This window comes from Trachemys scripta, chromosome 21 (genome assembly GCF_013100865.1).
Source record: "Trachemys scripta elegans isolate TJP31775 chromosome 21, CAS_Tse_1.0, whole genome shotgun sequence".
NCBI classification, from domain to species: Eukaryota; Metazoa; Chordata; order Testudines; family Emydidae; genus Trachemys; species Trachemys scripta.
In genome coordinates this window covers 18,616,504-18,640,115 of record NC_048318.1, presented here as the reverse complement: position 1 = coordinate 18,640,115, position 23,612 = coordinate 18,616,504, and positions in this window count along the sequence as shown.

Below are 23,612 nucleotides of genomic sequence, written 5' to 3'. Positions count from 1 at the left end.
TACTATCTTTTATCAAAAGATCTCCTGTGATAGTTTCACAATGCTGAACTAGAATCATGAACAATCACATGTATCCAGCACTGGCATCTGCTCTAGCCTAGTCAGTGCTGCTAGTTCTATCACAGGCCAATATGTTTTCTGGATTGCTCTCTGGAGATTTTTATTTAATTGAGCCAGTCTTGCCAGCTCTCTTTAGGATCTCCCCCACCCAATATCAGAGTACCTATCAGTTATTTACAGTTTAATCTCCAGGTTCTCCTAAATTTGCATACATTTTGAAGTTCATAGAAGAGAAAATTCTAGTTTAGCAGTATTTAAACTCTTTGATAGCAAGACAAGATATGGTTTTTAAATGAATTTCCATGCTAGTTCAGATTTCTATCTCCAGCCATCAGAGAGTCATCTTTTCACCTGGAAATTTCACAGCCAAGAACATACACATAACCAAAGCATCCAGAACCCAAGCCTCTCAGAACTCCTTACCTTGAGGAAACTGATCAGTAGTGGTTGTTAGCTTGAGCTTCTCCTCCATATCCCAGTCCTCAAGGCCACATTTTAGATGCAGGCTTTCCCAAAATGTTTTGTTTTGAAAATTCAAATACATTTTCTTATAATCTGCAAAATAACCCACCACTGCTGCATACCCTGAATGTTGGAAGGAGGCTACAGAGCAAGTCAGAGAGAGTTAACCACTACTAACTTTTAACTCTCCAGTTCTGCTATATGTGATTTGAACTCACTTTATATTAAAAAGAGAGAACATGGAAGAGATTTGACCAGGTGAATTAAAGGCCTCTGTTTCACACTTTTAAATACCCATTAAAGACCTTTCTAGGGACTGGATGATTAGTATCAATGAAGCAAGCAATTTACTTGAGAATAAAAGAGCTATCACCTGAGGGGCTTTTTTTGTCTGTCTATTTAATCTAAATTCTTGATAAGTGCTCAGCTCCTTATTTAGGTTAGCAAAGCTTTATCCTAATGTTTCTGGAAAAATAAGTGTAAAGGAAGAGATTTGCAACTGTCCATAATATAGGATCATCCATAGGTTTGTGGCCTTTATGGTCTGAGAACTCAAATACTTTTTGGAGGACATATAGGGACTTGGAGGTTAGTTAGCTTAGCAGACACAGAAAAGCTCTGCCTCTCCTCCTTTTTGGACAGTTTAATTTCTTCTCTTCTTCTCCCACCTCTTGTTCTTTTTCATTCTCTTTTTCCCCTCTTCAGTCCCAATTTCTTCTCCTTTCCATTTCCCTCCCAGTCTCTTATTCTTAATCCAGCTCCTTCCCTGCCAACAACTTGCTGCTTAGCTTCCCCCTCTGCCCTTGCCCCTCTCTCCACAGCTCCAGGATAAACTCAACAGACTTCCTTGTAACCCAGGGGTAGGCAACCTATGGCATGCGTGCCAAAAGCAGCACGTGAGCTAATTTTCAGTGGCACTCACTTCCCGGGTCTTGGCCACCGGTCCGGGGGGCTCTGCATTTTAATTTTAAATGAAGTTTCTTAAACATTTTAAAAACCTTATTTACTTTACATACAACAATAGTTTAGTTATATATTATAGACCTATAGAAAGAGACCTTCTAAAAATGTTAAAATGTATGACTGGCACGCAAAACCTTAAATTAGAGTGAATAAATGGAGATTCGGCACACCACTTCTGAAAGGTTGCCAACCCCTGTTGTAACCTCATTTTGCTGCCAGCCCACCAGCAGGTGGAGCACAGTTGGGGAATGAAACTGAGCAGGCTCTTGTCCTGTTCACTTTGCTGCTCTGCTCCGTGCCTGAGCTAGGCAAGAGCTGTGGTACACATCAATGTGTAGAAGATTCTCCTATTGGCCTCACTTTGCTACAAATGTCTTTCTAGATGAACAGGGCAAAGCATAAGCAGACCAAGCAATTGCTTAGGGTGCCAAGCAACTCAAAGGGGGCCCCCTGTTAATTATTAGTATGTGTTGTGTGGGCAGGGGCAAAAATATTCCTGCTTAGGGGCCCCAATGGGCAGCACCACACTGAATTGAGGAGGGTGAGCGAGGAATAATAATGCTTGATATTTATACATACCGCTACATCTTCAAAGGTACCTAACTCTAATTGAAATTCTGGAACTTTTGAGAATCTGTGCCTAACACACTAATTTCCGTCAGATCCTATCATCACCGAATGGGGTCACTACAGAGTGAGGAGAGTCTTTGTACCCTGTTTATTGTAGGGTTGCTCCTGGGCTCTGCATCCTGTTTGCTGTTGTAGGGTTGTTCTTGGTCCTCCAGGGCAGCACTACAAGAGCAGGAGATGTAAAATTACAATCTAGCTTCACTAGTGCAGAATTACACTCTCATTGGGCACATGGGGACCCTTTCTAATGTCTCTTTGACATGGAATTTGGATAATATTTTTTTAAAATCTCCCTAACTGGTCATGTGATGCAATGGTGCTGTGTGCCAGCAGAGGCCAGTGGACAGAGGTGGGAACTGGTTCTGGTGAATACATTGGAAATGTTATTTGCTAGGAGGGATCAGCATAACCAAATTATCAAGGGAGTCCCATAAAGTAACAACATCAGCATAAAAGGTCCTGCTAAAGAAGAAGTGGATGTGTGTGTATTGTGTATCTTTTCCAAACTGCCACAGAAAAGTGAAGGATACACTTGTTGCTTCATTCACTCCTTTTGTTCCTTGTAATTTTATCACATACACCTGGCTCCTCACCTAATCTGTGGTGTAAACTATGCAATTCAAATGTTGAGCGTGGTTTAATTTAATCCTCCCCCAACCCCACACACACTCACCCTCACAGTGGCCTGGCTCCTATCAATTCCCCATGCACACCCAAGACAAACCATTTCTTCTCTCCTTATAGTTTGGGGCCTCTTCCAAAGTGCCAGAGGGCAGGTCACGTTCATAGAACATCCAGATGCAAGAGCTGCATTTTCTCTGCAGCTTGGGGTTTGGATCCAGCCCATCTCTGAGATATGTTCCCTCAAATAATTTGCCATGTTGTCCCTGGTAAGAGAGTGGTGACCATAGTTATAGGGAGAGGGTAACCAAGGGTGTTTGGCTTGGCTACTAGACAGTACAAGCTGGTGCTTGGGCTCTTCCAGGTGGGAGAGTTTCTCCTTCTGATATAGCTACTGTCACTTGTGGAAGTGGTTTTATTATGTCAATAGGAGAGCTCTCTCCCATCAGCATAGAGCAGCCCCAAATCTCCATGACACCCAAGGGACCTCCAGCAGTTGCACTGAATGCGACTGGAATATAAAGGGTTAATAGCTGCAGTACTGATGTGAGGCCAACTATCTGCAGGTGTGTAGATCAGTGGGTGATGAGTATCAGGTGGCTATAAATAGGAAGGGGGAGGGAGGGAAACTTTAGGGCTGGAACAGCAAGAGTAGGTCAATGTACCTTCTCTGTGCTGTAAGAATGGGAGTACTTTGTTCCTGTAAGAGGAGGCCTCTTCTCTGAGGTACTTCAAGCACTTTAAAGATGCTAATTGGGGGTGCCCCCTCCTAGCACTGCTGGGTGTTGGCAGGATCTCCCTAGTATAAATGGGAAAAGCAAGGCACTGAGAAGAGTACCTGACCTGTCCAGAGTCAACACAATGAGCCGGTAGCAGAAATGGGAACAGAACCCAGAAGTCCTAGCTCCAGTTGCCTGCTCTATTTGCATTATAGTACAGAGCTGAAATTTCAGAGCCACCTCAGGGAATAGCTCTTGTTATTTGTTACCTTCTCAACACCTATGAACATGTTAGAAACAGTTGTAATAATTTCCCCCCCTTGATCTTAGGGGCCAATGGGTTTCAGGTTCCCTTGGAGAATTTCAGAGGTTCTGTCCATTGTGTTTGTGATTTTTGCGTTCCTTCTGGGGCCCTCCAATGATTTGCCCTTACCCCTATGACCAAGGAGAACCCCTTGGGATACCCACCCGGACTCACATTCACAAGGAGCTGGTTCCAGAACTCAAGCACTGCCTGTTTAGCTTAATAATAATCATTCCTTGCCCTGAGCAGTGTTTCCCTACTCTATGATCTCCCAGTAGGGTGACCAAACAGCAAATGTGAAAAATTGGGATGGGAGTAGGGGGTAATGGGAGCCTATATAAGAAAAAGACTCAAAAATTGGGACTGTCCCTATAAAATTGGGACATCTGGTCACCCTATCTCCCAGCCCATTACAGTTTTGCCCAGCCAGGTCAGGATCCTCAACTGTCATGTACACATGAGGACATTGAGGCACCAGAGGGGCTGGGACTTGGCCAAGGTCACATGACTGTTAGTCCATGACTGTGTTAGTCCTGATTCCCAGTGTAAACCACAAGTTTATCCTTCCTCCCTGCAGCCATGTGTTTCCTTCTGGCCACCCTGTAGTTCCAGTGTCAGAAACTTCAAGAAACCAAGCAGCAGCAACAAAGGCTATGGACATCATAGTTCAGAGAAAACAGGGAGGAAGAGAGAACCTGCTGCTTTGCTCCTCCTGAAGAACATACAGAGTCAGAAAGGTCAGCAGTTGCACTGTGAGTGAAGATGAGAGCATACAGAGGTGACGGTGATGATCTGGAGGCTGCCTGGTATCAGAATGGCTCGAATCTTCACAGCCAGGTGAGTTTTACCTGCTCAGGAGACAACCAATGGGAGCAGCCCTGCTGAAAACTCTGACCAGATGCCCTTCCCTCACCATACCCACCCTGACATTGAGTCACCCATGTAACCCACACCCTGGGAATCCAGAGAGGCTTTATCAGGCTGCAGCTCAGAGGGATGGGGTCTTCTCCCCCAGCAAGTGCACTTCCCCCTGTTTTGCCCCTTGCAGGCAGCAGGGATATGGGCTTTCAGTACAGCTGGGAAGGGATCCCTAGATTTGACAGTGAAACTCTTTAATTTCTGGGCAACTGCAGGTCTTTGCAAAGGTTTCCACTTGCGCTTGCAGGCAGAGGCAGTGTTTGATGCAGGAGGAGAAGAGGGAGATGGGCAGCAGCAATTGTTGATCCAAGATATGTCACAGATGCTGGATTTTGCCAGGTTGTGGGGAGGAGATGAGATGGAATTCTGCCTGCACTGCAGTTCAGATGGTAGTGAGAGAATGGGAGGGAGGCACTGTGCTTTCTCTATGTGGTAGGAGGTGACTCGTGACTGTAAGATGAATCCTGCTGAGAGCTGAACACCAAGATTCAGGGTGCAAAGGAACTTGTCTAGAGCACCAAGGGAAACACTTAATCCCCTTATTTTCTCTCTCTCCTCCTCTCTCTGAGATCCCTGTTGTTCGTCTGAAAGGGGGCTGGATTTTTCTGACATAGAAACTAAGGGGTCAAGTCCATCCCTGGAGTAGATGAGTGCAGGTCCCAGGGCTGAGTTTGGTCCAAGGACTCCTCTGGGCAAGATTCCCCTCAATCCCAGAGTGATAGCTCAAAACTAGCTGATCTCCTGCTCCCTCCACTCCTGGTTCTGAGAGACAGAGAAGACTTGACATAGCAGCAGAGGATAGCATTAAATCATAGCATTTGTTACTGCAAATTCATCCAAACATAGATCCAGGCACAGTCCCTTCCCCAGAGAACTCACAATCTCAGTTGGGCAGTGGGTGCCCCTTGAGAGGGCATAGCCCAGTAGCTAGTCCTTCTCTAAAAGGCAGCCTTCTGGACGTTTTAGACTCTGTGACCCATCCCTCCCCCCTCTCCTCATCTTATGGTGCATTAGACAAAGTAAAACTTCTGGGATGCAAAAGATTCAACAACAAAATATAGATTCCAAGCATTATTTCTGTGTGATTGACTGAGATGGCAGGGCAGTAGAGTTCAAACCGATATCCAGAGAGGTGAGAACAGGCATTGTGGGACACTTCCCAGAGGCCAATCGCAGGTCTGTAATCACCATGGTATCTACAGTGGCACCGCAGTGCTGTAGCCCCGGCATAGAAAGCTCTACACCTCTCATCGGGGTGGTTTTTTGGGGTGCTGCATCTGTGCAGTTTCTGCGCACTAAGTGGCTTGGCAGTGTGTACACCTCAGGAGTTACAGCGCTCAAAGCTGCTTTACTGCGCGCAAACTTGCCAGTGTAGACGGGGCCTCAGATGTTTGGAGACATTATGGGAGAGCAGGAAGCCCCCCATTATACACTCCTCCTCAAAACCCCACTATGTATCCAGGACTCCAGTCTCCATGCTGATTGTGCTGCCTCATAATTTCAAACAAAGCGGATGTGACATGCTGTGGAGGGAAAGGCAGGAAAAACAAATCTGCGTGCTGCAGGAAGGAGACCCACTCAATAAATCACACATATACCCTGTCAGGACTAGAGCCCAACTCCCAAAACATAAGCCTCTGCCACCTAAGCTAAACAGGATATTCCTTAGCTGGACTAACAGTAGGGCCCTTACCTAGAAGGTGCCGCAGTCATGCACACAAAGCTAAGAGCCTCATTCTGGCTGCGGCTTTTTGTGGTTTGAATGAGGCAGAACTGCTGTCTATGCCGCATTACAACTGAATTTGGTTCCGTTATGCTCCTCTCCAGACCTGGTTCTGTTTTGTACGGGATGACCTAGCTGTGTTCTGTAACCAGGCTTGGACAGACCCAGTTAAGGTCTTGCCTACATGTTGGGATGTGGTTATCACTGGCTCTCTTGACTCTTGTCACTGTAATGTGGTCAGCCTCAAAGACTACTGTGGTCTCCAGAGAAGCAGTCTGACTGTGGTGCTTCTGGTCCTGTGGATTCCTACTGGGCCTGTTTTGGTTATTGCTTGTGTTAGAGCCCCCCAAAAAGCAGTCTGCTTCCTTGGCAAAGAAGGGAGTTGTCTTGCCCACATTGTTTTTAAGCGTGTTGTACCACAGCTGACTGGCCTGGTTGCAGGGTCATCTCCTGGTTGCCAACTGTCCCTTATTACACGAGATGTCCCTTATTTTTTCATCTCTGTACAAGATCCGGAGTTCCTGAGTGCTGTAAAAAGCAGCAAGAGATACTCTTGGTGAAATGTAAGTGAGTACTGCTTATTATTATTATTATTGATGATGATAATATTGGGAGAAGGGATGGAGCGGAGGTGCTAGGAAAACCGTCCCTTATCTTTGAAATACAATGTTGGCAACTCTACCTCCTGCTCTCGTTGGCACTCCCTGAGACGCTCTGTGCTGCAGCAGGTGTCTGAGGCTGTGGCTCAGATGCAGAGCTAGCTCCTAGAATTTGTGTCCTGAAGGCAGGATCCATGATCTGTTTGATAGTTAAGAACAGCTCTGATGGTTAGGTTACTCAGAAATGGCTCCCTCTTCCTGATTAAGCAGAGGGAGAGGGAGTGTTCAGAGGAGCAGAGGCAAACTGATAAAGAAAGAGACCATGAGGCAGAGAGGAAACCAAGAAATCTGAGAACTGCTGTGGCCCTGTCAGCACCACAACTGCAGCTGTGTCGGGCACCTGGTTAAACCTGTTTGTGTCTGGGCTTGACTGACACAGAGCTTCATTTGCAGTGCAGATAGGTTCTAATCATTGTAACTATCTAGGGCTTTACCGTGACTTGGGGACACAATGAAAACCCTCTACACCAATATTCCACACAAAGATGGACTACAAGCTATCAGGAGCAGTATCCCTGATAATGTCACAGCTAACCTGGTGGCTGAACTTTGTGACTTTGTCCTCACCCACAACTATTTCACATTTGGGGATAATATATACCTTCAAGTCAGCGGCACTGCTATGGGTACCCCCATGGCCCCATAGTATGCCAACATTTTTATGGCTGACTTAGAACAACGCTACCTTAGCTCTCGTCCCCTAACGCCCCTACTCTACTTGCGCTACATTGATGACATCTTCATCATCTGGACCCATGGAAAAGAAGCCCTTGAGGAATTCCACCATGATTTCAATAATTTCCATCCCACCATCAACCTCAGCCTAGATCAATCCACACAAGGGTCCATTTCCTGGACACTACTGTGCTAATAAGCTATGGTCACATAAATACCACACTATACCGGAAACCTACTGACCGCTACACTTACCTACATGCCTCCAGCTTCCATCCAGGACACACCACACGATCCATTGTCTACAGCCAAGCTCTAAGATATAACTGCATTTGCTCCAATCCCTCAGATAGAGACAAGCATCTACAAGATCTCTATCAAGCATTCTTAAAACTACAATACCCACCTGCTGAAGTGAAAAAACAGATTGACAGAGCCAGACGAGTACCTAGAAGTCACTTCCTACAAGACAGGCCCAACAAAGAAAATAACAGAACACCACTAGCTGTCACCTTCAGCCCCCAACTAAAACCTCTCCAGCGCATCATCAGAGATCTACAACCTATCCTGAAAGATGATCCTTTACTCTAACAGATCTTGGGAGACAGACCTGTCCTCGCTTACAGACAACCCCCCAACCTAAAGCAAATACTCACCAGCAACCACACATCACTGAACAAAAACACTGACCCAGGAACCTATCCTTGTAACAAAGCCCGATGCCAACTCTGTCCACATATCTATTCAAGTGACATCATCATAGGACCTAATCACATCAGCCATACCATCAGGGGCTCGTTCTCCTGCACATCTACCAATGTGATATATGCCATCATGTGCCAGCAATGCCCCTCTGCCATGTACATTGGCCAAACCGGACAGTCTCTCCGCAAAAGAATTAATGGACACAAATCTGACATCAGGAATCATAATACTCAAAAACCAGTGGGAGAACACTTTAACCTGTCTGGTCATTCTATGACAGACCTGCGGGTGGCTATTTTACAACAGAAAAACTTCAAAAACAGACTCCAACGAGAGACTGCTGAGCTGGAATTGATATGCAAACTAGATACAATCAACTCAGGATTGAATAAGGACTGGGAATGGCTGAGCCATTACAAACATTGAATCTATCTCCCCTTGTAAGTATTCTCACACTTGCTTCTTATCAAACTGTCTGTACTGGGCTAGCTTGATTATCACTTCAAAATTTTTTTTCTCTTAATTGGCCTCTCAGAGTTGGTAAGACAACTCCCACCTGTTCATGCTCTCTGTATGTGTGTATATATATCTCCTCAATATATGTTTCACTCTATATGCATCCGAAGAAGTGGGCTGTAGTCCACGAAAGCTTATGCTCTAATAAATTTGTTAGTCTCTAAGGTGCCACAAGTACTCCTGTTCTTTTTAATGAAAACCTGGATACTGTCAAATTCATTGACCTCCATTTGTAAAGTGGAGGTTAATGGCCTTGCCTTAGAGCAAGGCTGGCGGCAGATCTGGGAATAGAATGCCCGAGACCTAACTCCAGACCATAATGCTTAAGGTCCTGTTTCTAATGGAAATTGAAACCATGCTTTCAGTGGAACATGAGGGATAGCCCTGTTTAAGTAGGTCCCTTGAAAGGAGTTATTGTTGCAGCATAGGTAGGACCTGTGTTTGCAAGTCCATGCCTATATGAACAGTTCTGCAGAAACGCAGCTGTACCGATATAGGTGCACCGCTGCAGCACATCCGATGAAGACGTTCTATGCAGACAGGAGAGAGCTCTCCCGTTGGCATAAGAAAACCACCTCCACAAGAGGCATAAGCTATGTTGGCGGGAGAAGCTCTCCCGCTGACAGCGCTGTGCACATAAGTGCTTATGTCTGTGTAACTTACGTCACTCAGGTCGTGGAATATTCACACCCCTGAGTGACGTAAGTTTTGGTGACATAGGTTAAGTCTACTCTATAGCCAGACAGTGTGTAAGGGGATGGGTGGGAGGGTGAGTGAAACACACACACATTGTGTGTGGTGATAGAGAGCCAAGCAGTAACCAGTTCATTGCACAATAGCTGCACAAACTCCCAGAATAATTAGCTTTCCTCAGCTTTGTGTCCTGACTTTGAGGTGTCTCGTGTACAGAAACTTTATTTTTCTGGTGGGGGAAAGAGCAAATTTGCACCCCCTATGTCCTTAAACTCTGTGAACTTGCAGCAGAAAGGCTGATCTTAGATCTCTGTCCCTCCTCCAAGATTTTCAAAACTACATCAAAGTCAAGTTGGCAAGAGTATTTGGTGGTTCTGGGTTTGCTGCTCACCTTTTGCGCTGCTACCCCACTGAACAAAGCATGGCGTTTCCCTTTGATTTCCATGTTTGATAGCAATAGGAGAAAGAGTTTGAAATGTTCTGCAATCTTTATAAAAAAGAAAAAGAAGAAAGAAATGTGCTCTGATACCTTCCCAGAGTCCTGGTCTCTGATAAGAGAGGCTGACTGACTATAGGGCGGTGGTTTGAGGAAGCCAGGGAAAAGACCTTAATCACAGGGAAATTAGCTCAGTGACAGCTGATATTTGGGCAGAGGCTTCAAACAGCAGAGATGGCAAATATCTTAACATTTTATCTCTCCTCTTATAGGGGGAATAGCAAGTGGACTGCTGAGCAGGACTATGGGACTTTGGCAGAGCTGCAAAGGGAGCCCATGACAGAACTAGCATTGGGTCTGCAGGTTGGGACTTAGGGTCATTAGCACCCTGAGGATAAGTGGAGTGCAGGACTAGAAGGGAAGTTCAATCCACATGGAAATAGAGCAGGATTGAGTGGAATACAAGGACGCAAGATGCACCTGCACTATCTCTAGCTGTGCTTGGTACATGCAGAATTAAAGTCCTAAAAAAGGGATAAAATTCTGTTCCCATGATGGGGAAGTTGTGCTATTGTTTTTAAATTTCCTTTTTCCAATAATTCTGATAATCTTTGAGCCACATATCATCTCTGGATGCTGCAGCAAGCCTCCCTCCTCACCTTTGCTGCCACTAATGTTTTTTTTTTGTGTCACTGAGGAAGAAAATTGCATTCTTCTTCGAGTGCTTGCTCATATCCATTCCATTAGGTGTGTGCGCGCCGCGTGCACGATCGTCGGAAGATTTTCTACCCTAGCAACACCGGCGGGTCGGCTGTGGAGCCCCCTAGAGTGGCGCCCTCATGGCGCTGAATATATACCCCAGCCGACCCGGCGCCCCCTCAGTTCCTTCTTACCGCCCCTGACGGTCGTTGGAACTGTGGAGCGCGGCATAGCTGATCTCCACTCTCCCTAGCTTCATTTGTTATAGCAGTTAGATAGTTTTAGTGTTTATAGTTAAATAGTTAATAGTTGTAAAGTTGTTATATTAGTTCAGGGGATTAAGGGGGTCTCTCCCCCTTTTTCTCCCCCGGCACCGGGACCGGGCTCATGCCCAACGCTCCCGGCTTCAAGCAGTGCGCCTCCTGCGCAAAGCCTATGCCCACGAGTGACCCGCACGACTCCTGTCTGAAGTGCCTGGGAGAGTCCCATCAAACAGATAAGTGTAAGATCTGTAAGGCCTTCAGACCTAGGACCAAGAAGGAGCGGGACTTTCGGCTCCGGCAACTCTTAATGGAGGCGGCACTGAGTCCATCCACTACTCAGGCCCCGGCACCTAGCGCCTCGGTGCGCAGTGCCCCGGCGGCGCCGGCAGCGACGACCACGCGAGCGGCGTCGGACAAGCCTCCCCGGCACCGGACCTCGTCGGCACCGCAGGTACAGCAAGTGCCTCGGCGCCGTTCGTTATCCCCAGGGCATAAAAAAGCCCATAAAACGGGGACCACCGTGCCGAAGACGCCGGCTCCCCCAGTGCCGGGGGTAGAGCCGCGTCCGCCGGTGGAGCACCGGAAACAGGTGCCTCCAGCACCGTCGACTCCGGCGCCGAAGCCGTTGAGTCCGGTGCGGACAACGTCTCCACCGAGACCGGCGGTGATTCAGTGCCTCCCGTCGACTCCTGAGGCCTTCGAGGCGGCGAGAGACTTGATAGCTCTCACGGAGCCGGCACCGCCCCAACCACCGGCACCGACGGCACCGACGGCACCGTTGACCCGCCCGATCCAGTCGAGGGGGAAACCTGCCTTGTTGCGCCCTCCATCGCAAGGGCTGGAACCTCGGCACCGATCCAGGTCCCAAAGCAGGTCCCCACGCCGCTCGCAGTCCCGGCGCCGAATATCAACTCGGCACCGGTCGTACTCGCGGCCAAGATCATCTTCGCGGCACCGCTCGACGTCTCGGCACCGGTATGATCGTCGGCACCGATCAACGTCGAGACGCAGTTCTCGGCACCGCTACGGTCGACGCTCGACGTCGAGAGGCCGCTCCCGGCACCGGGCATACTCCAGGTCCTCGTCGAGGTCCAGATCCGACTCCCGGCACCGACGAGGTCATCGGCACCGGTCACGGTCCCGGCACCGGTCGCCGGCACCGCGTGGAGATAGAAGATCTCCGGACCGGCACCGTGCGGCACCGCAGCCCACGGGATTGGTCCCGACTCTCTCGGCACCGCCATGGCCATCGAGATCGGTGTCTCGCTCCTCAGAGGACCTGTCGAGATCGGCATACCCTCCTCAGGGGCAAGCCGAGGAACAGGACTTGGGCCATTGGCAGGGGATGCCGGAGGACCATTCCCATGGCCCATCTCACTGGTCGTTTTGGACCCCGTGGGCGTACCACCAGGAGCAAGGGGCTCCAATTCCCTCGACCTCTCGCTCGGGTCACTCCGTGAGAAGGGCCCCGGAGTCCACCATCTCTCGGCCTCCGCCAGGGGACACGGAGGCTTCCGTGTCCGTCGCACCTGACGCCCTGGACCCAGACGCGGGTGATGCTCCAGCCCGGGAACAGGGAGACCAGGACCGGCCCTTGGATCCGGTTCCACCGGAGGCATCTTCCCCTTCTTCGCCAGACGAGGCAGTGGCGGGCACATCCTGCACAGGCCCTCCTCCGATAGATCTTCGGGCTCACCAGGATCTTCTGCGCAGGATGGCCCGTAATATGGACCTGCAAGCGGAGGAGGTAGTGGAGGTACACGACCCGATCGTGAACATCCTTGGAGCGGATGCCCCATCGAGGGTAGCGTTACCCCTGATCCGCACGATACAATCAAATGCGGATACGATATGGCAAACCCCTGCCTCTATTCCGCCCACAGCGAGAGGGGTGGAAAGAAAGTACTTTGTCCCGTCAAAGGACTACGGGTACTTGTACACCCACCCACAACCGTGTTCCCTGGTGGTGGCATCAGTGAACGCACGGGAGCGCCACGGACAGCAGGCGGCAGCGCCTAAATCAAAAGAGGCCAAGCGCCTTGATTTGTTTGGCCGTAAGATTTACTCAGCCGGTGGGCTGCAACTCAGAGCGGCAAATCAACAGGCGCTCCTGAGCCGTTACAATTTTAACTCCTGGAACTCTATGGGGAAGTTCAAGGAGTTGATTCCCCAAGAGTCCAGGGAAGAGTTTGGGGCCATGGTAGAGGAGGGTAAGAAGGTGGCTCGGACCTCCCTACAGGCCTCCTTGGACATAGCGGACTCGGCTGCGAGGACCATGGCCTCGGGTATCGCTATGCGGAGGATCTCCTGGCTTCAGGTTTCGGGTTTGCCTCCGGAGCTGCAGCAAACCCTACAGGATCTCCCCTTCGAAGGGCATGGATTGTTCTCGGACAAGACGGACTCTCGCCTACAGAGCCTCAAGGACTCGAGAACAATCATGCGCTCCCTCGGGATGCATGTTGTGGGCCCTCAGCGCAGGCCATTTAGGCCGCAGCCTCAGCGCTTCTACCCCCCCCCGCCTCGACAGAGACAAGACTCGGCCCGGAGGCGAGGACGAGGTGGTAGGAGAAGGTGGACCGGCCCTCAACCTGGTCAGAACCAAGGGCCACCAAGACCACCTTCAGGTCATAGACAGAACTTTTGAAGGTGCGGTCGAGGACGGCGCCCCAGTCATTCCCCAGGATCCAGCCCCCTCCTTTCGGGATCGTCTCTCCCACTTCCACCGTGCTTGGTCCCTTATAACTTCGGACCGTTGGGTCCTCCGCACGGTGGGGAGGGGATACGCTATCCAGTTTTCTTCTATCCCCCCCTCCTCCCCCCCTTCCCCGTCCCTCTTCAGGGACCCTTCTCACGAGCAACTTCTTATACAGGAGGTTTCTACGCTCCTGGCCATGGGGGCCATAGAGGAGGTTCCGATAGAGTTAAGGGGCAGGGGATTTTATTCCCGTTACTTCCTGATCCCCAAGTCCAAAGGAGGTCTGCGACCCATCTTGGACTTGCGCGGACTCAACAAATTCGTAGTAAAGTTGAAGTTCCGCATGGTCTCTTTGGGGGCCATTATCCCTTCCCTCGATCCTGGAGACTGGTTCGCCGCCCTCGACATGAAAGACGCATACTTTCACGTTGCAATCTACCCGCCTCACAGACGCTTCCTGCGATTCGTGGTAAACACGGTGCACTACCAATTTGCAGTCCTTCCCTTCGGCCTATCCTCGGCCCCAAGGGTGTTCACGAAATGTATGGCGGTCGTGGCAGCGTACCTTCGTCGGCAAGGGATACAGGTGTTCCCGTACCTAGACGACTGGCTGGTGCGCGGTCGCACCAAGGAGCAAGTTCAAGCTCACGTCCACAGAATAGTGCACACATTCAACGAGTTGGGCATCCTACTCAACAAGGACAAATCCACTCTAGAACCTACCCAGAGAATAGAATTCATCGGCGCAGTTCTAGACTCCAGACGTGCACAAGCCATCCTGCCAGACAACCGCTTTGGCACCATCACGAACCTCATTCAAGGGCTCAAGGCCTTCCCAACTACCACGGTGAGGTCGTGCCTTACCCTGCTGGGTCACATGGCTTCCTGCACGTACGTAACCAGGCATGCCAGACTTCGGCTTCGCCCACTTCAAACCTGGGTGTCATCAATATACCGTCCACATCGGGACAGCCTGAACATGGTAGTCACGGTCCCGAACTCGGTCCTGGCCTCCCTCACCTGGTGGCTAGATCACAATGTGGTCTGCGAGGGGATGCCATTTCACGCCCCACAACCCTCTCTGCACCTGGTCACAGACGCGTCATCTCTGGGTTGGGGCGCCCATCTCAACGAACACCATACCCAGGGCCTGTGGACTACACCCCAGCTAGCCCTGCATATCAATGTTCGGGAACTGATGGCGGTACGCCTGGCGTGCCAGGCATTCCTCAATCTCCTACGTGGCCGCTGTGTGCTGGTTCTCATCGACAACACCACGGCCATGTTTTACATCAACAAGCAAGGAGGAGCACGTTCGTCAATTCTATGCCAAGAGGCCATTCGCCTGTGGGACTTCTGCATCGCCCACTCGATCCATCTCACGGCATCGTTCCTCCCTGGAGTCCAGAACACTCTAGCGGACCGACTCAGCAGGTCCTTCCAAACGCACGAGTGGTCTATCCGTCCGGACATCATACATTCCGTCTTCCAGAAGTGGGGGTTTCCCCAGATAGACCTGTTTGCATCCCGAGACAACAGGAAGTGCCACATGTTCTGCTCCCTACAAGGTCGAGCTCCGGGCTCCCTCTCGGATGCGTTTCTCCTTCCCTGGAAAGATCACCTGTTTTATGCCTTCCCTCCGTTTCCTCTGGTCCACAAGGTACTGCTCAAATTGCGCAGAGACCAGGCACAGGTAATTCTGATCGCTCCAGCGTGGCCGAGACAACATTGGTACACCACACTGTTGGAGCTCTCGGTTCAGACACCGATCACACTTCCATTATGTCCGGATCTCATATCTCAGGACCACGGTCGGCTGCGTCACCCCGACCTGCAATCACTCCACCTCACAGCGTGGCTGCTCCATGGTTCACCCAGGCAGAGCGGCAATGCTCACACTCTGTCCAACAGATTCTGCTGAGCAGTAGAAAACCCTCAACACGGACCACGTACCTGGCCAAGTGGAAACGGTTCTCCTGTTGGTGCGAACAACGAGCCACGCCCCCGTTGCAGGCACCTATTCCTCTCATCTTGGAATATCTCCTCTCCCTAAAACAGCAAGGGTTGGCGATATCTTCAATCAGAGTTCACCTGGCTGCTATATCAGCCTTTCACCCAGGGGAACTCGCGTCCTCGGTATTCTCTAACCCAATGGTCGTTAGATTCCTCAAGGGCTTAGACCGGACGTACCCACAACAGCGTCAGCCCGTCCCGACGTGGGACCTTAATCTGGTTCTCTCCAAGCTCACAGGTCCTCCATTCGAACCACTAGCCACCTGTTCACTCTTGTACCTATCCTGGAAGACAGCCTTCCTCGTAGCCATCACCTCAGCAAGGCGAGTTTCTGAACTCAGGGCGCTTACATCCGAGCCCCCTTATACAGTTTTCCATAAGGATAAAGTGCAGCTTCGCCCACATCCTGCCTTTCTCCCCAAGGTGGTTTCTCCATTTCATATCAACCAGGACATATTTCTCCCGGTCTTTTATCCCAAACCACATGCCACTCGCCAGGATCAACGTTTGCATTCCCTGGACGTACGCAGGGCCCTGGCCTTCTATATTGACCGCACAAAGCACTTTAGAAAGACGACGCAACTCTTTGTTGCAGTAGCCGACCGAATGAAAGGCTCACCGGTCTCCTCACAACGCCTATCCTCCTGGATTACGTCTTGCATCCGGACTTGCTATGACCTGGCAGGTGTCTCAGCACCGCACCTCACCGCTCACTCCACGAGGGCCCAAGCCTCCTCGACTGCTTTCCTGGCACATGTTCCGATACAGGACATTTGTAGAGCGGCGGTTTGGTCATCAGTCCACACGTTTACAGCTCACTATGCACTAGTGCAACAGTCCAGGGACGATGCTGCATTCGGGTCAGCGGTTTTGCACACAGCAATGTCTCACTCCGACCCCACCACCTAAGTTGGGCTTGGGAGTCACCTAATGGAATGGATATGAGCAAGCACTCGAAGAAGAAAAGACGGTTACTCACCGTTGTAACTGTTGTTCTTCGAGATGTGTTGCTCATATCCATTCCAAACCCGCCCCCCGTCCCCACTGTCGGAGTAGCCGGCAAGAAGGAACTGAGGGGGCGCCGGGTCGGCTGGGGTATATATTCAGCGCCATGAAGGCGCCACTCTAGGGGGCTCCACAGCCGACCCGCCGGTGTTGCTAGGGTAGAAAATCTTCCGACGATCGTGCACGCGGCGCGCACACACCTAATGGAATGGATATGAGCAACACATCTCGAAGAACAACAGTTACAACGGTGAGTAACCGTCTTTTTTACTAAGGAAATAACAGAATACCACAAGCAAAGCAGGTGGTGGGGAAACTGAGAATCCCCCCTACCCTGGCCTAGCTGGGACACACTGGAAAAGCATATCCCTGTTGCCAGTGCCCCTCAGTCCTGTGAACTGCCACAGCATGCCTTGCTATCCCACTCAGAGTTATGCCCCCACAGTTGTGCTAATGACCTTCATGACCCCAAAGATAGTGCCTGCTGCTGCATTTCCCTTCGAATACAAACTTGCCACGTGAGATCTGCAAAGAGAAGGGCGCAGTCCTCTGCCTAGGTGAGAACCGCAGACTTTCCTCTCACTGGTGCGCCTGGGATCCGGGAGGGGAATGACTTCGCGACTGGCGTTGCCTTCCCACCAGAGGGCGCTGCCGGTTGCCTATTGGGAGCCCAGGGGAGCCCAGCCAGCTCGATCTGGTTATGTACAGTATGTAAATGTTCAGGAGAAGAGCTGGGCCGTTCGCAGCAGTGTCTCACGCTCGCCCAATTAGGCCTCAGATGTGTGGAGCACTGCACTATAGTAACCACTAATTAAATATGATTAGCCAGTGTGAATGGCTGGGGGGACAGGCAGCCAGTGCTGGTGAGTATTTAAAGTGATAGCACCTCCCACATGGCGTAAGTGTGCCTGTTTTTGTCACAGAAGAATTACACTAAACTTAGTGCTGATTGATGCTCCCTGGGGTTCTCTGATACTCCCTGAGCCAGGGACAGCCTGAGCAACAGCAGGGCAAGCTTTCCCAGCCTGCCTGGCAAGAGAGGACCCCTCTTAGGGGAAGAGGGACAATCCAACTGCATGCACACCAAGCCCAGTACTTGTTTAAATGACATCACTGCTTCTGGCCATTCAGCCTTTGTGCTCACTGCTGAGGCTGCCAGAGAAGGGGGCCAACTAGTGTCAGTTGTGCTGGTGGCTTTTGTGATGTGGGCACCTGTCCTGGACCAAGACCAAGTCATGTGAATGAAGATGTGAGACTGTGACTCGAACAATTCTCTGGAGAGGAACATATATAGAGGGACAGTGAACACCCCTCCATAACCAGGGAGTCGGGTGGGATGGATTCTAATCTCTGTGGGATGAATCTATTCTAGTAAATCTACTATAGTAAATCCACCGGAGAAACTGCCATATATTCTGTAGCCATTGTCCTTCTGCTCCGCTTTGTTCTGCAAAAATGATAGCATGAGCACTGAGATGGATTCAGGCAGTCTTGCATAAAGGGGTGACTCGGGCCCCAGAGTATGACCTAGTGCACTGCATGGTGTCCCTGCAAGAAGGGGAATGATAAATGCTGATCCTGTCAACTAAGCCTTGTAGCTTGTATCCAGCGCCATGTGGATTTATTATGAGGGCAAGTAAATTATCGCAATAGGTATGAAAATACATTCTCCAGAGTTTTCAAGAATTCATGGGTTTGACCAGCCCAAGTGTTACAGATGGGGCTTTCCAGGACCCAAACCAGTCTGACTGCTCCGTGCCAAAGTGCACTCTCGCACTATGCCCTTAGTTGACAACACCTATCTGTGGGAAAAGCCTATTCTGTAATCAGCCTGTCCTCTGTTTTGGATCCCTTTTGTCAAGAAGATGGAGCACATCCGTGCCATCAGCCTTCTCTCAGAGGGGAAAGGGAAAAGCTGGATGATGATTCTCTGTGCTGCAGCAAATGCCAAGGCACTACAGCATGTTGCCATGTAGTCTAGGATGGACAGTCCTCCTGTGGCAAGTGGAAGGGATGGATGAGGTGAGGGCGATGTTGAGAGCTGGCCATGGCTATGTGATTTAAGTTTATGTAGAACCTAGCATGCCAGTGAAGTCTGAGATATTTAAAAAGCTTTATGTGCAGGGATGACCTCACTCTCCACTTAAGTGCAGCCACTTCTGAGGTGAAACAAATCAGCGGTTGACCTTGAAAATCCTTGACATCACTACACAAGAGTTTAGGGCAGGAATTGAAGAAAAACTCCATATCCAAGTGAAACTTCATAGGGAATTTAGGGAGGCAGAATAGAATCATCAGAATTGGAATTGGGCCAGAACATTGGGGTTAAACACCCCTAGTCTTACAGAAGTATACCTTATATCCCTTAATGACCACAAGTGGCCAGGACCTCAGTTTTACAATACAGTGCCTTCAACACCATAGTGGGACATTGGGTCAGTGAGAAGACCCATCTACTGAATCATCACTGCTTCCTGCAGAACCCTAGCGGTCTCGTATCTAAGTATTGACCAGGCCTGGCTTTGCTTTAACTTATGGGAGATGACAAGATCACAGCCTGAAGTGATACAGCTGCACTCTCAGCTTGTGGAGTGTTGTGAGGGAGGAGATATGCAGGCCATGGCTGTAATACAGTATGAAGACATCTGGGACTGGCATAGTACAGGGCGCAGTCAGAAACTGGCACTGGTAGTGATGCAGTAGGAGTGTGGGGTGTTAAGTGCTACCTTTATTTGCCATTATCATCATGAAGGATTTAGGCATAGATTCTAAGGCCAGAAGGGACCATTGTGATCATCGTAAATATAGTCCATCAGTGCTATTACCTTTATCAACCAAACTTGTAATCTCATCCAAAAAATAAATCTGAACTCCGCTTTCACTGATGCAGAATTGGTGGCACTTTCATATCTGTTACAGAGCTAGAGGATCTGGATGAAATCACCTCTTGTCCTTTGTTTCAGCAGCACTCAGCTGGATGCCTCTTATTCAGATCCCTAAGAGGCAACATTCAACATCTAGATTTATAGCTTCTGAGGCCAGAAGAGACCACTGTGATCATCTAGTCCAACCTCCTGTATAACCAGCGTTTCTCAAATGCAGCCACCATGGCTCCATGTGGCCACCAGGGACTTTTCTTGCAGCCACAGCCTCCTGGGCCGTGAGTGGTGTGTGTGTGTGTGGGGGGGGGGGGGGGGCGGTCAGCAGTCCCCTCCCCCAGGGCAGCCAGCAGTGATTGAGCCCTGCCCACCTCTAGAAACACAAAAGCGGGAGGAGCAGGCAGCCAGTGAGTTCCCCACCTTTCCTGGCCCAGTAGGGTCAAGCTTCAGAGTGGTGGGTGGAAGGCTCCAGCCATGGGGCTTCAGGCTCCGTTCCCTGGCTGTACGGTGGCATGCTCTGGCCCCAAGGTCACCACCACCCCCATACTCCTGGCTCTCGCTGCCTACTCCAATGCCCCTGCTGCTTCCATATCCACCTCCCCATCCAGGGCCTAATTTGTCTTCGGGCTTGCCAGGGCTGAGTAAGTTTGCTGTGAAAAGTGATACTTGTACGTTTGTTAATATCACTTTTCACAGCAGACTTAGTAACTAGCAAGTCTAAAAAAAAAAAGCAAAAAAAAAAACAAAAGACTTGACAAGAATCTGCAAAGCACCTTATTTGTGTTTCTATTCTGTTTAGGTCAAGAGTGGGCAAACTACGGCCCAGGGGCCGAATCCAGTCCTTCCAGACGTTTTAATCCAGCCCTCAAGCTCCTGCCGGGGAGTGGGGTCCTGGGCTTGCCTCGCTCCACATGTGCTGTGGCTCCCAGAAACAGCAGCATGTTCCCCCTCCAGCTCCTACACGTGGGGCAACCAGGGGGCTCTGCACGCTACCCCCGCAGCTCCCATTGGCCAGCAACCACAGCCAATGGGAGCTGCAGGGGCAGTGTCTGCAGGTGGGGCAGTGCACAGAGCCACCTGGCTGCACATCTGCGTAGGAGCCGGAGGGGGGACATGCCGCTGCTTCCAGGAGCTGCTTGAGGTACGCGCCACACAGAGCCTGCACCCCTGACCCCCTCGAGCGCTTCAACCCCCTGCCCCAGCCCTGATCCCCCTCCCATCCTCCGAACCCCTCAGTCTCACCTTCCTGCGCCCCAGAGCCTGCGCCCCCAGCTGGAGCCCTCACCCCTCCACCCGCACCCCGACCCCCTGCCCTAGCCTGGAGCCCCCTCCCGCACCCTGAACTCTCATTTCTGGCCCAACCCCAGAGCCCACACCCCCAGCTGGAGCCCTCACCCCCTCCTGCATCCCAACCCCCAATTTTGTGAGCGTTCATAGCCCGCCATACAATTTCCATACCCAGATGTGTCTCTCAGGCCAAAAAGTTTGCCCATTCCGGTTTAGGTCCAGTAAAGAATAGAGACAACTATACATTATTTTGATTATTGAGACTGCAAAAAAAATCCTACATAAATAAATTACAATGATTTGGACATGTATGTGCATATTTATTTGTTTTTCCTAAAGTTAATTAAGTATTTTAGGAAAAAATTGTCAGAGTGGCCACCAGCAAGAGTTGGTGGCTGCACTCTGAGGCCACCAAAAAATTTGTTGTGAGAACCCCTGCCCTAGAACTTCTCCAGAATAATGCATATGTTTTAGAAAAACATCCAATCTTGATTTTAAAATTCTCAGTGGTGGAGAATCCACCACAACCCTTGGCAGATTGGTCCAATGGTTAATTACTGTCTGACTTTGTCTAGTTTAAACTTCCAGCCATTGGATCATGTTAGATCTCTCTCTGCTAGATTGAAGAGCCCATTATTAAATATTTGTTCCCCATGTAGATACTTATAGACTGTAATCAAGTCACCCCTTAAACTTCTCTTTGTTAAGCAAAACAGATTGAGTTCTTTGGGTCTATCATCATAAGGTATGTTTTCCAATCCTTTAATCATTTGCATGGCTTTTCTCTGAACCCCCTCCAATTTTCAACATCTTTCTTGAATTTTGGGCACCATAACTGTACACAGTATTCCAGCAGTGGTTGCATCAGTTGTAAATACAGAAGTAAAATAATATCTCTCTACTCCCACTCGAGATTCCCCTGTTTATGCATCCAGGATCTCATTAGCTCTTTTGGTCCCAGCATCACACTAGTAGCTCATGTTCAGCTGATAATCCACCACAACCTCCAAGTGTTTTTCAGAGTCACTGCTTCCCAGGCTAGAGTCCACCATCCTGTAAATATGGCCTATATTCTTTGTTCTGGAAAGACGTCTGCTTGATGACTATTCCCTGTTTACAATTACATTTTGAGACCTGTCTGTTTAGTAATCCATTTAATGTGTGCTATGTTAATTTTATATCATTCAAGATTTTTAATCAAAATGTTGTGTGACACCAAGTCAAACACCTTACAGAAGTCTTAAGGATATTACGCTAACAGTGTTACCTTTATCAACCAAACTTGTAATATCATCAAAAAAGATATCAAGTTAGTTTGACAGGATGTATTTTCCAAAATCCCATGTTGAGTTGCATTAATTAGATTACTCTCCTTTAATTCTTTATTAATTGAGTCCGATATCAGCCGCTCCATTATCTTGCCCAGGATCGATGTCAGGCTGACAAGTCTATAATTACTCAGGTCATCCTGTTTACCCTTTTTAAAAACTTGCACAACATTAGCTTTCTTCTGGTCTTTTGGAACTTTCCCAGTGCTCCAAGATTTACTGAAAATCAACATTAATGGTCCAGCGAGCTCCTCCTCTTAGATTCAAGTTAACTGGACCTGCTGATTTAAAAATGTCTGATTTTAGTAGCTTCTGTTGAACATTCTCCATAGATACTAGTAAAATGGAAAAAACATATGATGAAATTGTAACTGTTTTTTTCGCCTAATACAGAATAGAAAAATTTATTGAATAGTTCTGCCTTTTCTGCATTATTATTGTTGATAATTCTACCATGTCTATCTAGTAATGGACCAAAACCATTGTCAGGATTCTTTTTGCTCCTAATATCTTTAAAAATACTCCTTATTGTCTTTAACTCTGTTGGCCATAGATTCCTCCTTGCGTCCCTTTGCTCCCCTTAGCAATTTTCTATAATCCTAACTTCTGATTTATATCTAGTCCTATTAACTTACCCTTTCTTCTATTTATTATATATATTATTTGTCATAGCTTCCTTCGCTTTCCCCTAAATCAGGTCAGTTTTTTAACCAGTATGGCCTTCTTCCTTGATTGCGGCTTTTGGGGCATCTAGTAAGATATTTTCAAGTGATTCATGATCATCATTCACATTTTTTCTGATTTAATTCTTCCTCTCAACTGATTTGGCTTGTAATTGTTCTGAGCTTTATGAAATTGGTCCTATTAAAGTACCAAGTATACACATATTACAGGTCTGAACTTCATTCTTCACCTAAATGTATTTGTTGTCAGATGCCGGTGTGGTGCTCTGCTTTCTCCTATGTTGATATCACTTGGCTGCGTGCGTGTGTTCCCTCTGTGTGCTGCCCCAGCTCTGCGCAGATAGCTGACCCAGCAGACCCGAAGAGAACCCCCAATAACCACTGAGTCTAGTAAGGTACTAGAAGGCATCTCGGCCAGGTTTATTGCGACCCTGACACAATTGCAGTTCCCCACAGATTACTTAGTCTACGGGGCATACTACGAGAAAGTGCCGCTCGGCAATGGACTCAGCTCAGTCAGTGGCGGGACTTTCCACTGCCCCCTCCGCTGGACAAAGACACCACCCCAGGGGATTCATTCTTATACACAGGTACAAACAAGTTACACATCACTCCTGACGTATTGAGGTGCAACCCCTCTTCGTAACAAGGTACAACCCCTCTATGTAGTAAGGTG